The sequence below is a fragment of the Siniperca chuatsi genome, linkage group LG8 (assembly GCF_020085105.1).
Source record: "Siniperca chuatsi isolate FFG_IHB_CAS linkage group LG8, ASM2008510v1, whole genome shotgun sequence".
Classification (NCBI taxonomy): domain Eukaryota; kingdom Metazoa; phylum Chordata; class Actinopteri; order Centrarchiformes; family Sinipercidae; genus Siniperca; species Siniperca chuatsi.
In genome coordinates this window covers 26,917,095-26,929,841 of record NC_058049.1, presented here as the reverse complement: position 1 = coordinate 26,929,841, position 12,747 = coordinate 26,917,095, and positions in this window count along the sequence as shown.

Sequence of the window (12,747 nt, the reverse complement as noted above, 5' to 3'; positions counted from 1 at the left end):
TGGCAACTGTTGGAATACACACACTCTGTTCAGTAACACAAGATACCATAATTAGCCGGCTTTGCTGCAGACGTCTCACTTTGTAACACACTACAGTACAACGCCAAATCTGTAATTATAAGATGAATGTTTTGCAGAATATATGCATAATTAGATTCTGAGTCATGGAGATGCCACAGTGCCTTCCCTCAACTCTATATATGATTTAAAAGCTCTTAGCTCGTATATACATGTGAAAGACTGATACATCTGTATGGCTTAATGTTAAAATGTTTGTTACACTTGTATCAGACATTCTCAATTTCTTGAAGCAAACTAGATACAGTTAGCCTGGTAACCAGATGAATCTGCTGAACTCATGTTTCATTTGCTCTGGCAGATACGTCTGGTCCCTCTCCTATTCAAACAGTTTTCCACCCATCCTGGATCCGGTCAGGCCAGTCACAGCTGTTTATCTAATATGGGGCGGGTTTGATACGATGACTGAATAGGGTTACCAGTCCAGACCGGGAGTCACATGTCACACATTACGCTGCTCTGATTGGTTGATAAAGTGCAAGGCACCAGTCTCACGAAACTCAGATCAAACTGTCAAAGTAGGCAGTGCTGATCAAAAATGTATCAAGATTCCGTTACTAAATTGCCTATTTCCCGCCTCAAATGTTTGCAGAAACACATTTTGGTGTACTGTTTAGCTATAATTTGAGAATGTTTGTGACCAAGTCAGTTACCATCAGTTATTACCATGTGTAGGGTGCACATTAAATAATTTGAAATGATACTTCGACTTCTAGCAGAGCTTTTTCTTTGACAATTACTTCCACTTGAGTATGGATATTGTGTACTCCACAGCCACCTCTGATCACCAGGGGGTCAGTCAAGAACAAGCGAGTACACTGGTCCACTTGCACTGGTATACTTCCATGGCACTTACTACTCAGCTTTGTAGTGGTTTGGGGGAATCCTAATGTATACATATTTAAGGGGACCTTAAGGATGGTGTACTGGTGAGTGGGTGTTCGACTGATTGTGGGGTTCAATCTGGGCCAAAAATGCCAGGGCCGATTTTTGTCCCAGTCCAGCCCTGGTCATGATGCCCCCTCCCCTAACACACCCACATCGTCAGATAGCTTAAACCAAAAACCAAACTGTTTTATTTATTCAAAATATTGAGTCTCTACACATCTGAATGTGTGACAGGTAAATCGGAGGAAAGCACAACTTGTGTGTGAAAACTCCTGCACACTGTCTTGCTTACTGCTGGTATCTGTTCAATATCAAGGTCAATATTGTTTCAAAGCATAAGGATTTTGAAAAAATTGGAAAAACTTTAATATAATACTGTAAAGTCACTAATCCCTACCAGATATGTGTCCTCATGTGGTAGACTGATAATCAGACTGAATTGCCATTTTGTTTTATATCATTATATACCCATATGTGTGTCATATTAGCCAATTTCTGTTTGGGAGGGTGGCTTATTTTGTTCTGTTTTCTGTCTTGCTCATTTTCAGTCGACAAAGACATGGCATTAGTAGTTGCTAGGAGCAGTTAAAATTAGTTTATCACAGTGATCAAAGAAATAAAGTGATTTTAAGAGCTGTTACCTCTGTAAGTTGTCATTTTTGTGGCCATTTTTCGCTATTAGTGATGGATGAATTATTCTGGCACACAAAGCACTGATTGGTCTGCTGTTTTTCAACTGGGGAAGCAGCTGTCAATGAGCACAACACAAAATCTGAGATATAGGCAGTGATCCAGATGTGACCTCCTACATATTTTAGCACTAGTTAAAGATGTTTTCCCTCCCAGAATACTGTGTGCCTGTAACACGCAAACTGAACCAGCAGGCTGTGAAGTTTATTTTCAATTAAATTTATTTATATAGTGCCAATTCATAACAGAAGTTATTAATCAAGTGTAGCCTTTTAATCTTGTTTCTTTAAATACTCCTTCTCTACACCATGGATGGATGCTTTCCAAATAATGGAAAGTCAACTAATAAGACCATAGATTACTGATGTTGATCAAATTATTTTCATGCAGTCCTGCTGTATTATAGAACATACAGGATCTTCTGCTGTCTTCACAACACACTATTATAACAATCTATAGCAACTTTCAGGCTTTATTATTTCTTATGCAGCAGGAAATTGAATTTGAGCTGAAATATCAACTCAATAACAAGGTACATGACGCATAAAATGATACAATGCAAGGAGGGGCGAAAAACCCAGAAACACAATGATATCACCTTGGGAAAATTCCCCTCCGACCCCCCTAAAATTACTACGCAGCCAATTTCCTGGGGAGATCGCTGTCTTCAGCCTGCATGGTACAATTCTTCATCCGTCACTCCATCTTCCTTGATCTCTTCCTTTCTGAACATCACAAACTGTGACACAATAAAATATTAACCCACACTAACTAAATAATGAAAAGCAAGTAACATAAAATTTAAGCACATAAAGCATTATATTCAAATCTTTACTTCATGCATAAAGGAAAGTCCATGTGGTCATCTTACTTCTGCCATAACATCCTCTACTTGTTATGTTGACTGTCCTCTCCATGCCTCAATCCACCCATCTTCACAGGGCATTACCCCTCATCTTCAGATGATGACATGGAAGAGCATGAGGTACTATCATATCGCTGCCTCTTTCCTTACAAGTCCATATGAATATGGTGCACAGGGTTCTGAACTATCGAAATGTTAGTCATAGATTTAAGAATTAATGCACACAAGATAGGAAAACAACATGCAAGCACACAGATAACTATAAAAAAGATTATTAAGATCGGGCCGGCAATACTTAAACCCCATGCGAGAATGGAATTCTTACGAAATACTTGTGTCACCCATTCCATGCCTTTAATATTCTCATACTTGCTACCCAAAAGATAAGTTTCTCTATTCGTGGTAGCAATATTCTCCTGAATTACCTTAAAGCGACTGACAAATTTCCCAATCCTTCAGATTCAGATGGTAAATAAGTACAGCAACTATCACCAATTATAGCACACACTCCTCCTTGAGCTGCTGTAATTGTGTCTAATGTCAAACGATTTTCAATAGCATATTGCTAAATAAGTGCAACTTCTGCACTTAGTGACTGAAATCCCAATAGCGTGGCATTTGCAAGAATAACCACATCATACAGCGTGAGTGCAATTAAAAAGTGATTCTTGTATTGTAAATCTGTATTCCAAAACAAAGTCTTGAAGATCCTATAATCATCCCTTAATGCATAATACCTCTCTGCCAATCCTCTAGGGTCCTTATTTTGGAGGTAGATGTGTCCTCTAACATCTGAAATGTCTCTTTTCACTTCTCCAATATTGTGTTCCTTCCAGAACTCAACAGGTTCAACAATATACAACAACTCATTCACCGTGCATACACCACAACGTCCCCCAAAAGTACCTTGGCAATGCATTCCACACCTTACCTCCACAATGCCAATAAAACCCAGGAGTTACTGCCGCTCCTAATACTACTAACCTCATGTAGTCATTCGGGTAACTAAAGAATTTACTACACAATTCCTTAGGAGCTTCTCCTACTGCTCCTCCCTTTCCCCTCTGTTGTCCTTCTAGACAAACATCAAAAGTCACTGACTCATTATACATTGCAGGGATCTGGGATGGACTCTGCGAAAGGTCAAAAGGACTATTCAGTACATGCTGCTTATAAAATGTCGAAACTCCGCTTTCCTGTTGTATGCCAAGTTCAGCAATATCATTTAAAAACAACCGGCGCACCACTACAACAGGTCTATTGGCTGCAAATGCCATTTTTGCAAGCACTCCCACGACAGGGTGCATTTGAAGAACAAACTTAAACATCGCTAAACAGTGGGATGGGATCCCTCTAGGGCCTTTTAAGGGAACGGCAAAATCATGAAATAACTGGTTCCTTGATTGTGGGATCACTGAACATGCTGACAAACTGATACCACAAAATGGAAGTACTTCGGTTATCTACATTAAATGACATGTCCAATGTCTCATAAAATGAATCCTCATAATTTTTCTTAAATGTAAATAATCCGGCAGCTTCACCAAGAAGTGGTACTGCCTCCTCATCATCTTAATCAGACAAAACAGGAACAAATGTATCACATTATACACCCAATATGGTTCACAAACACCCTTCCATCCCTCAGGAATATATATATATTTATTTCAGGCCACATGCCCAAATAATATACTCATTTGCCAGAATGGCCAAATTAGAATCAGCATACACAATCTTCGGACACCCAAAGGTTGAAGACAAAAGAGAGGCGAATGTTTCTCCACAGCAGTATACATGGTCGCTCTTGATCCAATCTGGGTCAAAAACAGTGAAATTGTAGATAATGTAGAAAGTTTTAGTACCAGTAGTTCTTAAATTGAAATACAGTGCATGCTATTTCCGTTGACTCAAAGGCACATGTTCCACTCTACCTATCACAAGGGACTGATCTATACTTCGCCCTAGTCATAGTATTAGTGAGAGGAATGACACTGTCACAACATATAAGGCCTGTGAGAATTCCCTGTCTGACAATCTGATCACCTTTCTTTGTTCCTCACTCCCAAGTATTCACCTGTCATCAATTATGTGAAGCCATCAGTGAGTACCATCAAAGTATGGCCTGTGGGAGTAGACTCCACACTCCAAGGCAGGTTTCAACACACAGACTGGAGTATGTTTGCCTCTCAGGCCACCTGTGGCTCTCATACGGACATAGACAGCTACACCTCCTCTATACTGGACTACATCAACATCACCATAGACAGTGTTACAACTCAGAAGCAGATCACCACATACCCAAATCAGAAGCCATGGATGAACAAGGAGGTGCGCCTCCTGTTGAAGGCACGCAACACTGCCTTCAGATCAGGTGACGCACAGGGCTACAGCACTTCCAGGGCAAATCTGAGGGGGGGTATCAAAAAACCAAGCACTGCTACAAGCGAAAGTTAGAGGAGCACTTTTCCAACTCAGACCCTCGACGCATGTGGCAGGGATCCAGGCAATCAGCAACTACAAACCCAGACACTCCACTCCCATAGACACAGATGTCTCCTTCCTGAACGAGCTTAACGACTTTTATGCTCGCTTCGAGAGAGACAACGGGGAAACTGCCATCAAGCTCAACACCCTCAGCTTACCACCCAACCATTACATTCCCCTCCACAGATGTCTACACTGCACTGAGCTGGATCAATGTGCGCAAGGCTGCTGGAGCAGACGGCATCCCCAGTCGCGTACTAAAGGCATGTGCAGAGCAGCTCGCTAGAGTCTTTATGGATATTTTCAACCTGTCCCTCGCCCAAGCAGCTGTGACAGCATGCTTTAAATTCACCTCCATTGTGCCAGTGCTGAAACACTCTAGTCCAACGTGCCTGAACAACTACCCCCCAGTAGCACTCACACCCATTGATATGAAGTGCTTTGAGCGGCTGGTCCTGGCACACCTATTTGACTTCCTCCCATCCACACTGGACCCATACCAATAGGAGCACAGATGATGCAGTCTCCATGGCACTGCACTCTGTACTCACACACTTGGACAATAAGAACACTTATGCATGAATGCTGTTTGTTGACTTCAGCTCTGCATTCAACACTGTCATCCCTTCCAAGTTAATCACCAAACTTGGAAACCTGGGCATTAACACCTACATTTGCAATTGGATTATGCACTTCCTGACAAACAGACCTCAGCTTGTAAGGTCAGGCCACAACTGCTCCACCACCATCACACTCAACACTGGCGTACCACAGGGCTGTGTGCTGAGCCCCCTCCTCTACTCCCTCTTCACACTCAACTGCAGGCTTTCGCATGGATCTAACGCCATCATCAAGTTTGTAGACGGTACTACGGTGATTGGTCTCATCAGCAACAACGATGAGACTGCCTACAGGTAGGAGGTCCAGCACCTGGCCACATGGTGCTCAGACAATAACTTGCTCCTTAACACCTCCAAGACAAAGGAGCTCAACATGGACTTCAGGAAGGAGAGAGGAGGCACACATGACCCCATCCACATTAACGGGATGGCTGAGTGTTTGTCCAGCTTCAAGTTCCTAGGGACCCATATTTCGGAGAACCTGTCCTGGACCACCAACACCTCCTGCCTGGTCAAGAAGGCTCACCAGCGCCTCTTCTTCCTGAGGACACTGAAGAAGAGCCAACTGTCCTCAGCTATCCTGGTGAACTTCTGTCGCTGCACAGTAGAGAGCATCCTAACCAACTGTATCAGAGTCTGGTATGGGAACTGCTCTGCTGCAGAGGACAAGGCACTGGAGCGGGTGGTGAAAACTGCCCAGCACATCACAGGGACTCCACTTCCAGCCAATGAGGACATCCAGAGGAAATGCTGTCTGCATTGAGCCCGCAGCATTCTTAAGGACTCCTCTCACCCCGCCCAGAGACTGTTTTCTCCCCTGCCTTCCGGCAGGTGCCTCAGGTGCCAGCAGGGCCAGCAGACTGAGAAACAGCTTTTTTCCCAGAGCTGTCTTCCTACTGAACTCTGCCCCCCGCTGATTCCACTGTCCCCTCATATACCTTAGCTTAAATGCTGCTATATTGTTTTTTGCTACATGTACCATATGTTCATTTGCACTACTGGACTATTTATTTATACATATACTACATCATTTGCACTCCAGTACTATGTACTGAATACTGCAATAACTCACCTACTGCACTGTTAACTATTTCCATAAATTGCACTTCTTTATATTCATTGCACTGCTGTTCTGCCCAGTCCAATTCATTATTGTACATATCCATCAGTATACTTCTGTTTATAGTAATGCAATCTGTATATAATGTCCATAGTACCACTTTTAAAATATTTTCACAATATTGCTCTATCCTGCATTTATGCACACACTTTAAACCCTGCACTTGCTTATTGCACTTCTGGTTAGACCTAAACTGCATTCCGTTGCCTTGTACTTGTACATGTGCAATGACGACAATGTTGAATCTAATCTAATCTTCATGCATGCCCAGTGGAGGATTGTTGATCATGATTCCCAGTTCCTTAGACTCTTGGTTCAGTCTCATATTACCTTACCCCATATTGGTGGAGTCTGTAACACCACCAAACACACCCCTCCACTTATCACCACGATGTAGAAGATACCATAGGTCATCAAGGCAAGGTTCTGTCCATGGTCTCCTGTTGGTCCCGGGTTTGGAGCCTGTTTGACTCAAATGGCATGGATCCATTGGTGCTGGCCTTTCACTTCGACCTGCAGTTCTGGTAACCAGCAGGACTTGCGTTGATGGCCCGTACCGTGGTTCTCCTGCGGTCACCATCAAGCTCTTCACCAGCACATAGTCACCAGGTTAAAAAGGATGCATCGCCTCCTCTGCTGGCACCGGGAGTTTGTCAACCACCTGTCAGGAAAACTCAGAAACAATATTGTTTAAGGTCTAACATATTCTTGTTGACATTCTTGTAATTGTGTTTAAAAAAACAGATTTTTCATTCATTAAGACTCCCAAAGGAAAAGGTTGTCCCATTAATACCTCATGAGGTGACAAACCTGTGGTTTTATTTGGCATTGCCCTGAATGACATCAATACTAATGGCAGTGCCTCTAACCAATTAATTTTCCTTGATTGTTGTAATTGTTGTCAACTTCTCATTAATTGTTCTATTTATTCCTTTTTACTTGACTAGAACTTTGTGGGTGGTATGGAATAGTACACTTAATTCCTATCGCCATAGACAACAACTTAGTAATCTTAGCTGTAAAAGGTGTTCCATTATCAAAATCAATTCCCACAGGTATTCCAAATCTTGGAACAATGGGTTCCATTAAACACTTAACCACAGTTTGTGCATTTTCTTTTCTAGCTGGAAATGCCTCAGGCCACTTTAAAAACTTATCATCAATGACCAGGAGATAAGAATACCTTTTTAAAATTTTTGCATATGTGTGAAATCAATTTGCAATTGCTGAAAAGGTCCCCTCGGTGGAGGCAAATGATTATGTTTAGGTGCTTTCATGTCTGGATTACATCTAGCACAAATTAGGAAACTATTCACAAAATTTTTGGCCTGGTGTTCACAACCACTCGTAAAGAAAAGCTTAGAAATATATGCCGATATTCCCTTAGCATTCACATGAGTCACTTCATGCACATAAGCAATTAGTGGGTCATATGCTGTTCTTGATAATGCTATTCTTCCATCCCCAAACTTCCATAGCTCATCAACATCCTGATAACAAAATTATTAAAATTAATTAAATTATTGCCTCTGGCCACCTTTGAGTCATTCCTTGCATATCCTGCACAGTTTACAACACCAATCTGTGATGGTAGCATCATTGCTGCTAATAATTCTTTAATCAAAGCCACATGTTGAATCGGTTTTCCAGCAGTTGTCACAAAGCCTCTTTCATTCCAGATCATGCTAAAATCATGCACACACGAGAAAGCAAATTTTGAGTCTGTATAAATTGCCATTGCCTTATTGTCAGCTAATCTTGCTTCACAAGATTAATATCCCATATGTTGTGAAGCAATACTGAGCACCACAATACATGAATGCAAGTAAATCTTGTGTATTCTCATGCACTGGAATTGAATAATATGCTGAACACAAATCTACAACAGTATACCATTTAGAATCAGCAGGTATGGCGACCAGAATTGCATTAACATTAGGCACAATCAGAGCTAGAGGAAATACTGCTTCATAAATTTTTCTCAGATCTTGTGTGAATCTGTATTTCTTAGTTCCTGGTTTCAAAATCAGATTTATAGGAGTATTGTTTTGTGATTGACATATAACAATAACTCCTTGTTTAAGTAAACTTTCAATTACTGGTCGAATTCCTTTTTCTTTCTCTTTGGAGAGTGGATATTGTTTGACATATACCGGATATTCAATATATATCAATATTTTAGAAGCTAAAGCAGCCTGACAAGCAGCCAGCTCCTTGATCCTGTCAATAGTAAAAAGTTTAGACACAGTCTGACTTCAACAAAACAGATATGGCTTTGTGACACACTGGAGCACATTCTGACAACAATTGATATGCTTTACTTTGAGAAATATCAATTTCTACTCCTTCAGGCGAACACACAACAGTTGCACCCAGTTTACTTAGTTTACAGTCTCCCTAATGGGGAAACAGGAACTGTTGAACTTACAACAAACACATGTTGCAAACTTGTTTCATCCACCTCCACCTGTAACGATTGTGATAGTCGTTCTTTTTGTGGGACACTTGTAATACAGACAGACTGGATAGTTTCTGTACTCTAAGGGCAATTTAAATCCTTTTGCTTTTATACATGATATGGTTGCTCCTGTATCTATCAAAGGAATTCTTTTTACTTCAATTTTTAAATAAAGTTTTGGTAACTGTAGCGGTGTATTATTATACACAGTCTTTAGACCAATGACCTTGTCTAAAACAATTACAAGTACAAACATCTACAGGGATGTTTGGTCCCCAACCATTTGCTCTATTACTAAAACCATGTCCTCTCCTTGGAAGACTTCCAAACTCGGTCCTAAATCTTGAGAAATCCTGCTGTTGTCTGTTAAAGCCTCGACCATGTCCACAGCCGTGGCTCGCTCCATAATACTTTTGTACTGCCATTAATGTTGTCTGTTCTATTGTAGGATCATACTGAACAGCTTGCATCTTCCTTTTCGGATTTGTAAATAACCCGATGGCATCTAACTCTCTTGTCTTAATCGCCAATGACACGAAGAATGGGTCAGGCTTTTCTGAAACCCCTAATTTTGCCTTTTCCATCCAACATTTATAACCTCTCTGCATTCTTAGAAACCTGCTAATCAACCTACAATTCAGTACTTGTGTTACATCTTGACTGGCAGTTGCGTTTTCTATTAGAAATACTTTAAGTTCTTCTAGATGGGCTTTTTTGTTTGTCTGTTTACCATAGATATTTGTCATCCACAGTGATGGCTCCTTCAACAGGACCATCATTGTCAGAATCCAAGGTTAAACATTTTGCAATCAACGTCTTCATCGCTATGTTAGACATTTTGCGTTAGACAACCAATGTCCCCACTGAGATCTGGAGGAGGACACACCGAGGATGCAGAGGTGGAACGAAGCGGCGAGGGAAGAGAGAGGGGTGCAGACAAAAGAGACTTAAGAATAAGAGATTTAAGCCGTGTCTGCCTTCTCTCGTCATGGGCAACGTGAGATCGCTGGCGAATAAAATGGACGAGCTAACGGTGTTAGCCCGGAGTCAGACGGAGTTCCGTGAGTGTAGCTTGATGTGCTTCTCTGAGACATGGCTACACCAGGATATCCCAGAGCATAACGTTTCCATCAACGGCTTTCATACTGTTCGGGCCAACAGGGATCACACCGGGAGCGGTAAGCGGAAAGGCAGCGGGCTTGCTGTTCTAGTTAACAACAGATGGTGTAACCCTGGTCACGTTACCATCAAGCAGAGTATCTGTAGCCTGGACATTGATCTGTTAGCTGTGGGACTCCAGCCATATTATCTGCCACATAAACTCTCACATGCCGTTGTTGTGACTGTTTACATCCCCTCCTCTGCTAACCCAGCATCGGTGTGCAACGCCATTCGCACTGCCATAGCACAACTCCAGACTCAACACCCGAGTGCACTCATATTAATCTCGGGTGACTTCAACCCTGTCAGTGTTTCAACAACGCTGACTACTTTCATCCAGTATGTGAGTTGTCCTACTAGAGAGGAGAGGACACTGGACCTGCTGTATGCCAACGTTAAGGATGCATACAGCTATTCCCCCCTCCCCCCCCTGGGTAGGTCAGACCACAACCTGGTTCACCTTAAACCCTGCTATGTGCCTCTGGTTAAAAGGCAGCCCGCGACCACAAGGACAGTGAGTAGATGGTCAGGGGAGGCCTATGAGACACTGCAGGAATATTTTGAGGTGACAAACTGGGATGTACTCTGTGAGCCTCACGGTGAGGACATTGACAGGCTCACTGAGTGCATTACTGGCTACATTAACTTCTGTGTGGACTGCAATGTCCCAACTAAGATGGTCCATTGTTAGCCAAATAACAAACCGTGGGTAACAAAGGACATCAAGGACATCCTGAATGCCAAGAGGAGGGCCTTTACTGATGGTAATAGTGAGGAGGTGAGGGCAATCCAGGCCGACCTGAAGGCGACCATCACTGGCTTCAGACCGACTGGCAGCAGAGGAGTTCAAGGCAGCTTGGACAGGGCCAACGAACTTAATCTGTTCTTTTACAGATTCGACACAACGGCTCCTGGTCATCCCCCCTCTAACTCAGCTGCTGTCGGCCGTCAAGCTCCTCTGAGTACTCTGCTCCCCCCTCCCCATCAGGCTAACAGCCCTCTTCACACTAATGACTCCTCCCCTCCCCCACCTGTAACCTCTGCTGTGTGCCTGACTGCTGACCAGGTGTGAGGACAGCTGATGAAACTCCACTCAAACAAGGCTGCAGGCCCCGATGGCGTTAGCCCGTGGGGTGCTAAAAGCCTGTGCCCCCCAGCTATGTGGAGTCCTTCAACATGTCTTCAACCTGAGCCTGAGTCTTCAAAAGGGTCCCTGTTCTGTGGAAGACATCTTGCTTCGATCCTGTGCCGATGACGCCGCGTCCCAGTGGCTCCAAGGACTACAGACCGGTGGCACTGACCTTCCACATAATGAAGACCCTGGAGAGACTAGTGCTGGAACAGCTGGGGCCCATGGTCAGACCCCTCCTGGACCCCCTTCAGTTTGCCTACCAGCTGGGAGTTGAGGATGCCATCATCTTCCTGCTTAACCACATCCACACCCACCTGGACAAGCCGGCAAGCACGGTAAGGATCATGTTTATTGACTTCTCCAGTGCTTTCAACACCATCCGGCCAGCCCTGCTGGGTGAGAAGCTGGCAGCAATGCAGGTGGATGCCTCCATTGTGTCCTGGATTGTGGACTACCTGACTGGCAGACCACAGCACGTGCACCTGCAGCACTGTGTGTCAGACAGCGTGGTCAGCAACACTGGGGCCCCTCAGGGGACCGTCCTCTCTCCCTTCCTCTTCACCATCTACACCACAGACTTCAGCTACCACACAGAGCCGCCTCTATTTTCTGAGGAGTCCTTCAACATCTGCCGGACAATGCTGAAGATGTTTTATGAGTCTGTGGTGGTCAGTGCTATCCTGTATGCTGTTGCATGCTGGGGCAGCAGGTTAAGGGTAGTGGACACCAACAGACTCAACAAACTGATCCGTAAGGCCAGTGACATTGTGGGGGTGGAGCTGGACTCTCTGGCGGTGGTGTCAGAGAGGAGGATGCTGGCCAAACTACATGCCATCCTGGACAGTGTCTCCCACCCACTCCATGACGTGCAGCAAAGGAGTACCTTCAGCGGAAGACTCATCCCACCAAAATGCACCACAGAGCTCCACAGGAAGTTATTCCTGCCTATGGCCATCAAACTCTTTAACTCCTCCCTCTAAATTTTAGTCTGTATGACCCTAGGTCACTAAACTGGACATTGATCATTACATCTCTGCCATACTTGAAATAATTGTGCAATATTCTGTGTATTACTCCTGTGCAATATTTAGTTTTCCCTGTTTTAGTTTTTCCTATTTATTGATATTGATATTATTCATACCTCCATTACTGCTGTGCAATATCTTAATAATCTCATTAAGCTACACTTAACTCGACAGTACATGCACCACTACTTATTACTTATATTATTACATTGTATTATTATACTTT